The sequence below is a fragment of the Suricata suricatta genome, chromosome 17 (assembly GCF_006229205.1).
Source record: "Suricata suricatta isolate VVHF042 chromosome 17, meerkat_22Aug2017_6uvM2_HiC, whole genome shotgun sequence".
In the NCBI taxonomy this organism is placed as follows: domain Eukaryota; kingdom Metazoa; phylum Chordata; class Mammalia; order Carnivora; family Herpestidae; genus Suricata; species Suricata suricatta.
Window position 1 is genome coordinate 2981949 of NC_043716.1, and position 9012 is coordinate 2990960.

Genomic DNA, 9012 nt, shown 5'->3' on the forward strand with positions numbered 1-9012 from the left:
TGTAATGTGGCAGATACTTCCTGCGTTTAGAAAACGGGGTCTCCCAAAGAGCCCAGCGGCTGATGGCCGTCTGCACCAGCATCTCTGCCAAGGCGAGACGCTGGGCGCGTGGCCACCTCTGGGAAGCACGACTAGGAAATATACCAGGTCATCCGAGGAAGTCTTCTACAGAGACACGGTTTTGTTTTGTTTTGAAGACATTGTCCGGCTTTCCTAGGAGCTGATCCTCTGCCTTCCGAACAGCCCATTCAGCCAGTTGGGGTCAAGTGGACCCCACTTGGGTCCCTACTTTATGGAGAGTGAGCTGGCAAGCAACTCGAAACACCAGTAAGCAGCGACCAGCACCCTTCGGCCTGGGGGCGTCCTGTTGACTTACTGGCATTCATGTCTATTCCGCTACACCCTCTGTTTCCCAATACCAGACCCCCCTCCCCCCCCCCGGCATAGCCCCTTGTCTGTGTGTTGTGTCTACACCCACTATTGTCTTTCATGCCCACTTTCTGTTCCCCCTGCTTTTGGGAACAGCTACCCATCTCCCTATAGAAAAACAGCCCTCCCCACTCTCAGCCCTGGGTCCCACTGGGGTTAATGACACACACCTCCAATCATACACGCATGCCCAGGCACCCTGGGTGGCACACCCCCTAAGCCTGGTCAAAGCATTAATGATGGATTCGATGTAGGCATGTGATCAGTGGAGGCTTTAGACTTCAGGTCCTTTCTTTTAAAAAGTTCCCTTTTAGGGGTGCCTGTGGGGCTCCGTCGACTAAGCATCTGACTTCAGCTCAGATCATGATCTCACCATTCATGGGTTCGAGCCCTGCATCAAGCTTTGTGCTGACAACTCAGAGCCTGGAGCCTGCTTTGGATTCTGTGTCTCCCTCTCTCTTTGCCCCTCCCCTGTTTTCTCTCTCTCTCTCTCTCTCTCTCTCTCTCTTTCAAATAAACATTAAAAAAATAGTTCACTTTTAGAGGTGCCTGGGTGGCTTGGTCGGCTAAGTGTCCGACTCTTGATTTCAGCTCAGGTCGTGATCTCGTGGTTCAGTCTGTGGGATCAAGCCCTGAATCAGGCTCTGGGTTATCAGTGCAGAGCCTGCTTGGGATTCTTTCTGTCCCTCTCTCTCTTTCTGCCGCTAAGCCTTTGCTTGCTCTCCCTCTCAAAATAAATACATAAACATTAAAAAAAAAAGAAATTACTTAAAAAAATAAAAAGTTCCATTTTAAAATAGTTAATACAGGGGCCCCTGGGTGGTTCAGTTGGTTAAGTGTCCCACTTCGACTCAGGTCATGATCTCACAGTTTGTGGGTTCAAGCCCTGCATCAGGCTCTGTGCTTATAGCTCAGAGCCTGGAGCCTGCTTCTGATTCTGTGTCTCCTCTCTCTCTGCCCCTTCCCCTCTCATGCTCTGTCTCTCTCTGTATCAAAAATAAATAAAACACTAAAAAAATTAAAAAAAATAAAACATTAAAAAATTAATAAGTAAATAAATAAATAAGAGTTAATACATTCACACAGTTCCAAAAAAAGTAAAGTTTAAGAAGCTAATGGATAATAAAATGCGAAATATGAGTCCATATGTTAAAAAATGAATACATTGAAAATCTGAGCTGTCATAGGACATTTTACTTAGTCTCAAAGGACCTCCCCACAAAACACCCATTCATTACAAAGGGATAAATAGTAATTTTATGGAGGAGAATCTTGGCAGACAGCACCCTAACGAAGCGATTCGCATTGATGACATCATCAGCGATGCGACAGATCAAAATCACGTGTCACCAGACAGGATGCAATGTGAGAAAATCATCGATCACTGCTGTGATGGCCCAAGATTCCACAACCCAAATCCAATTGTGAGGAGACATCAGAGGCACCCAAGTTGAAAGCCATTCTCTAGGATTACTGGCCTGTAATCTCCATGTCCTCGATGGCGGAGGAAGCTCTTAAAGGCTGTTCCAGACCGAAGGAGACCAAAGACGACTAAACGGCCACGTGATTGTCAGCGGGATCCTTTCATTTCTAGGAAGGATGTTGTTGGGGCCCTTGGAGAAATGGAAAAGGTAGAAAAGTATCTAATGTTGATTTCTGGTTTTATTGGTTGAATCGTGGCTACGTGAGAGAAGGTGCCGGTGGCAGGGGACCCATCAAGGATGATGGACACATCATATCAGCAACTTATTCTCTCTCTTTTTAAAAGTTTATTTATTTATTTCTGAGAGAGAGAGAGAGAGACAGGGAGAGAGAGAGAGCGAGCATGCACAAGCTGGAGAGGGGGCAGAGAGAGAGAAGGGGAGACACAGAATCCAAAGCAGGCTGCAGGCTCCGAACTGTCAGCACAGAGCCCGACATGGGGCTCGAACTCAAAAAACTGTGAGATCATGACCTGAGCCGAAGTCGGACACTTAACCAACTGGGCCACCCAAAGTAGGTAACCGTACAGCCTGGTGTAATCCTGCACACTAAGAACGAAGAAGCCAATGCCTATGGCTTAAGAGGCACTGTTCACTCCCAGGGTCTCTGAATCACAATCGGCTAGAGGGTCTTAGAACTTTGCCAGCGCTCAGACCCATTCCGGGGTGCCTTGTTCCTCATCCCCAGGGCCCCTGGGGATTCCCAGGATGGCCTGTGGAGCGTCTGTCTCACAGTGGACCCTCTCCAGCTCACTTGCACTCTTGGTCAGCCTTCTTTCTCTCTTCCGTCATCAAAAGTCACACAGCTTTGCAGAAATAAAAGGGACTCCGTTCAAATACCTCATCGGTCCAAGGTGACCAGCCCACAGGAAACATATAATATGGGAGAGTCTCATTTGGGGACACATAGGGACAGTAAGATTTTTTTTTTTTTGAACGTGACATTTCAAAGAGTTCAATGTATCCAAACTTTGATTAACACGGGGTTACTTCAAACAGATAGAGTCACCCACGAACATGTTTTCACTCTAACTGAAGAGAGAGACAAAGAAACGGGGCTGAGAGAGAAAATGGTTGAGAGAATGTTTCCGGCGCCCGCAGAGGCCGGTGGCCCCGTCGGCGGTCCTGACAGGATGGCTTCCTGTTGGCTCTTCGCCCCATAACCTGGGGCGTGGGAAGAGGAATTTCTCCTGTCGAGACTCAGCCACGGAGGCCTGTCCCGCAGCCTCTCCCACAGCAGAGCTTTCCCAGTACCTCATCTGTGGTAACGCCTTGTCGATGCCCAACTCAAGAGCTCAGTTCCGCAGGAAGGGATTCCTAGTGTGCGACTTCTCTCCCATCAGAGGCCCGTCTCCAGGTCAGGCTCTTGGACAGACGCCTCATGCTGCACGACTTCCTCCCAGATGCGTCCCCGTGTTTTCCACTGGGCGGCTCCCCTCTGGGGCCCCCATCATGGCTGACCCTCCTGTCTGTCCACACTGCTGTCATCCCCTGGCTGGGAACCAACGTGGCCTTTGGGGGACCTCACTCCTCAGAGAAGCGGGGCCTCTTTGTTTCCTTCTTTCATTCAGCAAACGTGGCTGGGGAGTCCTCTGTGGCCTGGCGCTGGCGAAATGCTGAGGCCGCCATGGAACAACAAGATGGCGCCCGTAGCCGTGGCCCCTTCACAGGGCCCGTCGGAGGGCGCGGGAGGAAATATTTTAACTGCACATTTAAATATTTCATTACAATGGTAGCCAGTGCCCTGACAGAGTATCATGAGAGAGGCTCCTGACTCAGTTTGAAGACGAGACATCTGAGGGGAGGGAGGGAGGCTGATGGGGAGTTAGCCCGAGGAAGAGGGGGTGTAGGGGAGGGAGGGGAACACGGAATCGCTGAGAGGTTTTCAACAAAGTAGTTTACAGGACATGATTTATGTTCTTTTAATGTTTATTGAGAGAGACAGAGGGAGTGCAAATGGGGGAGGGGCAGAGAGAGAGAGGAGGACACAGAATCCGAAGCAGCTCCAGGCTCCGAGCTGTCATTACGACGTGGAGCTCGAACTCAGGAACTGTGAGACCATAACTTGAGCCAAGTCGGATGCTCAACTGACTCAGCCACCCAGGCACCCCAATATACACCATTTTTTGGAGGTTTGTTTGTTTGTTTACATACAGTACCGGTGGGGGCGTGGGGCAGTGAGAGGGGGAGAGAGAATCTCAGGCAGGTTCCATGCTCAACATGGAGCCCGACGCAGGGCTCGATCCCACAACCATGCAATCGTGAACGGAGCCGAAATCAGGAGTGGAACACCTAACTGACTGAACCACTCGGGTGCCCCAGATTCTTAAACAACTTAACATAAACTCACCAGATGACTCGGCAATCCCATTCTTAGGTTACACCCCAGAGAAATTAAAGTGTGTGTTCAAATCAAAAGTTCATGGCAACGATTTTCGTGGCAGCTCCAAACTGTAAACAATCCAAATGTCCATCAGCTGATGAAGGATAAACAAAATGTGGAATATGCATACAATGAAAGACGACTCAGTAACAGTATGATCACAGCGTCGGTGTGAAGGACTGATACACTCTAGAGCATGGAGGACCCTCAGAAATAGGACGCTGACTGAAAGCAGCCATACTATGTAAGATCACATAGGGTATGGCTTTATTTACATGAAATTTCTAGAAAAGACAAAACTACAGAGCCAGAAAGCAGATCAGTGGTTGCCTAGGGCTGGCGGTAGGAGCACAGATTGGCACAAAATAAATCTTTGGGGTAATGGAAAAATTCTAAAACCTGGACTCTAGTTTTACTAAAACTCGTCTGATTGAACCTTTAAAATGGGTGGGTTTTTATGCCTCAATAAAGCTATTTAAAAAGAAAAAAATCATTCACTGGAGGCAGGATTAAAGACAGAAGACGATTTGGAAGTCTCAGAGTACCTTTCTCTGGTGCTTTGTTCCTTAGACTCTCATCTCCAGAAGTCAGCCTCCCTTAGAAAATACCAGAAAAGGCCCGAATACTATCCCATTCTTCCACACTCTGATTCATCAGACAAAGAGACAGGCACGAGAGAACCACCACAAATAACATATGCACCGAGGGCTGTGTTGACCACACAGTGTATCTAAGAAGAGATGGGTGGGTACTTGCTTCATAGTCGTGGTCAGTGCTAGCGTGTTTTGCCAAGGCAAACGCTGATAAAAAGCAGTTGGTCTTAAAGAGAAATTGCAAAGTCCCTCCTTAGTAACAGAGAAGTTGTTCCTAATTTTTAAATTGCAGTCCCCACTGCCACCCCCTCAAAATTTCTAAATTCATAGAGTCTCTTCTCCACCCCTCCTTACCCTGGTATTCTGCTCCCCATCTAGCAGACAGAAGGCAATGGCAAGCATATATCAAGGACCAAGTGGTTGAGTTTTAGTATGTCTCTAATTCTACCTCTCCCGCCCCCAAACCCACTGTCTGTCCCTTCTTCCCCTCAATCCATCTTTCCAATGTTGGTTCTATTTTTGGTATCAGCCTTTTCCTCTCCTGGGTTCTGTTATTGTTGGATGGACCTTATTGTCGGGGTCTGAGCCAAGAATATAAATGGAGGCCTGGTCTGTTATATGTCTAATTATTTAGAAATTGCAAACCAGGGGCACCTGGGTGGCTCAGCCGGTTAGGCCTCCGACTTCAGCTCAGGTCCTGATCTCACAGTTCGTGGGTTTGGGCCCCGCGACGGGCTCTGTGCTGACAGCTCAGAGCCTGCTTGGGATTCGTGTCTCCCTCTTTCTCTGCCCCTCCCCTACTCATTCTCTTTCTCTCAAAAATAAACAAACACTTAAAAAATTGTTTTAATTAAAAAAAGAAAAAAGACATTGCAAACCAGAATGTCAGAGTGTTCAATAAAATACGTGCCTGTGTCCTGCCTGACGTTACGTTCCTCACCTGGGAAGCCAGGTTTGAAATGACAATGCTCCTCCTTGGAAAATCACGGTGGAACACGGAAGCTCAGAGACCCCCTGCGCCTCCTCAAAGCCAATCTCCGGTGCACCGTTCTTTTCCATTTCACCGCGCAAGGGGCTGCCATGAACGCCCCGCCCCCACACTCAAGCTCCACCTACTACACTGCCCTCCCCCACAACCAACCTCCCCCTGGCCAGCCCGCAGGCCTTGGGGTGTGCGCCCCTCTGGAGACTAGATCCACTCTTGAAAGCGTGGAACTGGGCAGCCCCGCAAGTGGGCTTGGGGCCAATTGGGCAGGTCACTTTGGACTCCGGCGACTGAAACTGTGGTCTAATAGAGAGGAGGGACATAGGACAAGTCTCTGGCTGAGAGGAACCGTTTACCCTTTGGGAAGCAGGGCTGGAGGTGGGTCAGGGTGGGGGGTGGGGCCCTGTTGTCTTGGCCCAAGGGCAGTACTGATTGTCTTGATAGATCGGGTGCACAGATTTCCTGATATTCATCCATCCTTGTGATTCTGGAATGAATCCTGCTTCGTCATGTTTTTTTATATACCACTGGATTCCATTTGCTCATGCTCTCCATAGGAATTTTCCATCCATATTCAGAAGTGACATTGAACCCTAGCCTTCTCTATTTGTGCTAAGGTGGTTGGGTTTTGACATCAGGGCTGCGCTGGCTTTGTTAATTGAATTGGGAGACTTTCCATCTTTTTCTATGTTCTGTAACAGATATTTTCTTTTTTCCTTCTAATATGCGAGGCATTTATAAAAACATTCCCACTGTGAAAAATTCAAACCATACAGAAAAGGCAAAAATTCTCCTTGCCTCTCTCTTCAAATCCTAATCTCCTGCCGGAAGTGACCACATTACCCACTTGCTGTGTTTTCTTCCAGAACCTTCCATTTCCATACATACACGTACCTATGAATAACACGGTGCCTTTTTCTTTTTTTATATAAGTGGGATTAAATTCTACATGCTGAATTTGTAGGTTTTAGGTTTTATGTTGGCTTTTTTGTTTGTTTTTACTTAACAACATTATTTCTTGATGTCAGTACATAGAGACCTATTTCATCTCTTTAAGATTCTATAGAATTTATTTTTATTTTTTAAGTTTATTTATTTTTATGTATTTATTTTTGAGAGAGTACAAGTAGGGGAGGGGCAGAGAGGGGACAGAGGGTCTGAAGCAGGCTCTGAGCTGTCAGCACAGAGCCCGATGTGGGGCTTGAACCCATGAACTGCAAGATCATGACCTGAGCCGAAGTCGGATGCTCAATTGACTGAGCCACTCAGGTGCCCCTGAAGTTTACTTATGTTGAGAGAGACAGGCAGACAGAGAGGGTGAAAGAGATAATCCCAAGTGGGCTCTGTGCTGTCAGCAGGAAGCCTGACCTGGGGCTCAAACTCATGCACCCATGAGATTATGACCTGAGCCAAAATCAAGAGCTGGATACTTAACCGACTGAGCCACCCAGATGCTCTGAAAACCCTTTTCTAATGCCCTGTTCTTGTTGTGTCTAAAACTCTGGCTGGTACACAGTAGGCACTCAATAAATAGGGAACAAACAGATGAATCAGAGACCATTTTTGTAAATGGCTCTTTGGATGGACAGGCTACTGCTTCTTCAGATTAGGTACCAAGCAGAGAAGCTCTTAGGGGAGGGGAGGCGGCGTTAAAGTTTCAGTAGGTGTCGTCCAGTGTCCCCAGACACCCAGTCTGACCAGTTTATACTTCCAGTAATACCCAAGAGAACTCACTTCCTCTCCGACCAACATTTGCCATTAACACACGTAACTCTTTGTTCAATGCATGAGTGAAAAAATAAATGGTATCTTATTGCTGTTCTAACTTGCCCTTCTTCAGATGATCATGTTTTTATTTCTTGGCCCCATGGAAATCGTTATCTGCCAATGATTGTTTCTGTTCTCCCCCATTCCCCTTAATTGCTTGTACTTTTCTTACTGACTTGTTGGAGATTTTTCTTTATTTTGGAAAAAATTGTGGCCAACATTTTCTCCTACCCTGGTGCTTTTAGTTTAATTTTGTTTCATGTCTGCATGAAATGCATTCTATTTCAGTGAATCAAACTTGTGTTTCCTTTATGCTTTTGTTCCCCAATATGGGTGTTGTCTACTATCAGACTCACCTCTGTGGATAATGAGAACTCTTCATACTCAGGGTGACTCAGTCAGTTGAGCATCTGATTCTCAATTTTGGCTCAGGTCCTGATCCCAGGGTTGTGGGATCGAGCCCTGCATCAGGATCTGTGCTGAGCATGGAGCCTGCTTAAGATTCTCTCTCTCTCTCCCCTCTCCCCTACTCCCTCTCTCTCAAAAAAAATTAAAAATAATTTCCATACTCAGTCATAAAGAGTACTTTTTCAAGATGATATTCTTTAAATACTGATTAGACTTTTATTTAAGCAGAAAGAAGCCGTTTTTCTTCTCATTGCGGTGGAATGTGGCTTTCTTTATAGACCACACAAGGGACCAGCCCAGTGTCACAGCGCACCCTAGTCTATCAGCGCTATCTGTCCTTATCTGTCCCTTAGTCCTCCCTTGTTCACAGACAGACTCACAAAGGACGAAAATGACCTGTGGGACTAGGTGAAAGCGGCATCAAGGCAGGGCGCCCAGGACACAGAGGACGAGGGGCACCCAGGCGCGCAGGGGAGGGCAGACCCCTGCTGCAGGTGGATGGTCGGACTGCCCGCTCTTCCGTATTCACACCATAATCTGGTGGCTCCCGATTATGTGTGCAGGGGGGGCGGGGAGCTGAAACATGGTTAGGTCTCCTCTTTGAAGTCTGTTCTTTCTTACAGTCAGACTCTTGTTTCCCTGCTCTACACTTTTAAACTGTAAGTTCAACCTCTTTTATTTCCCTCCCGACAATGCCATTCTAGTGTGACTAGGGCTGGGGACTCAGCAGCCATCTGGGGACAGCCCCTCCTCCCCCTTCCTTCCTCTCCCCGCACCCCTCCCTCCTGTCCTCTTTCTTCCTTCTTTTTCTCCTCCCTTCATCTTCCTCCCCTCCCTTCTCCCCTTCCTCCTCCTCTCTCCCTCTTCCCCTCCTTCCTCCCCTCCCCTTCCCCTCCCTTCTCCTCCCCTTCCTCTCCCTCCTCCCCTCTTGCCTCCCCTCCCACCTCCTCTCCTCCTTCTCCCTCC

At 47.8% G+C, this 9012-nt stretch overlaps 1 long non-coding RNA gene across 1 annotated transcript in view; it reads right to left on the reverse strand.

The window, feature by feature from the left end:
* Nucleotides 1-1608: 1608 nt before the first annotated feature.
* LOC115282339 overlaps nucleotides 1609-9012 on the reverse strand; it is an 11116-nt gene continuing 3712 nt past the window's right edge. Inside the window, exon 2 of the long non-coding RNA XR_003904602.1 lies at nucleotides 1609-2042. This is a non-coding gene — a long non-coding RNA (uncharacterized LOC115282339). The remainder of the gene's footprint in view (nucleotides 2043-9012) is intronic.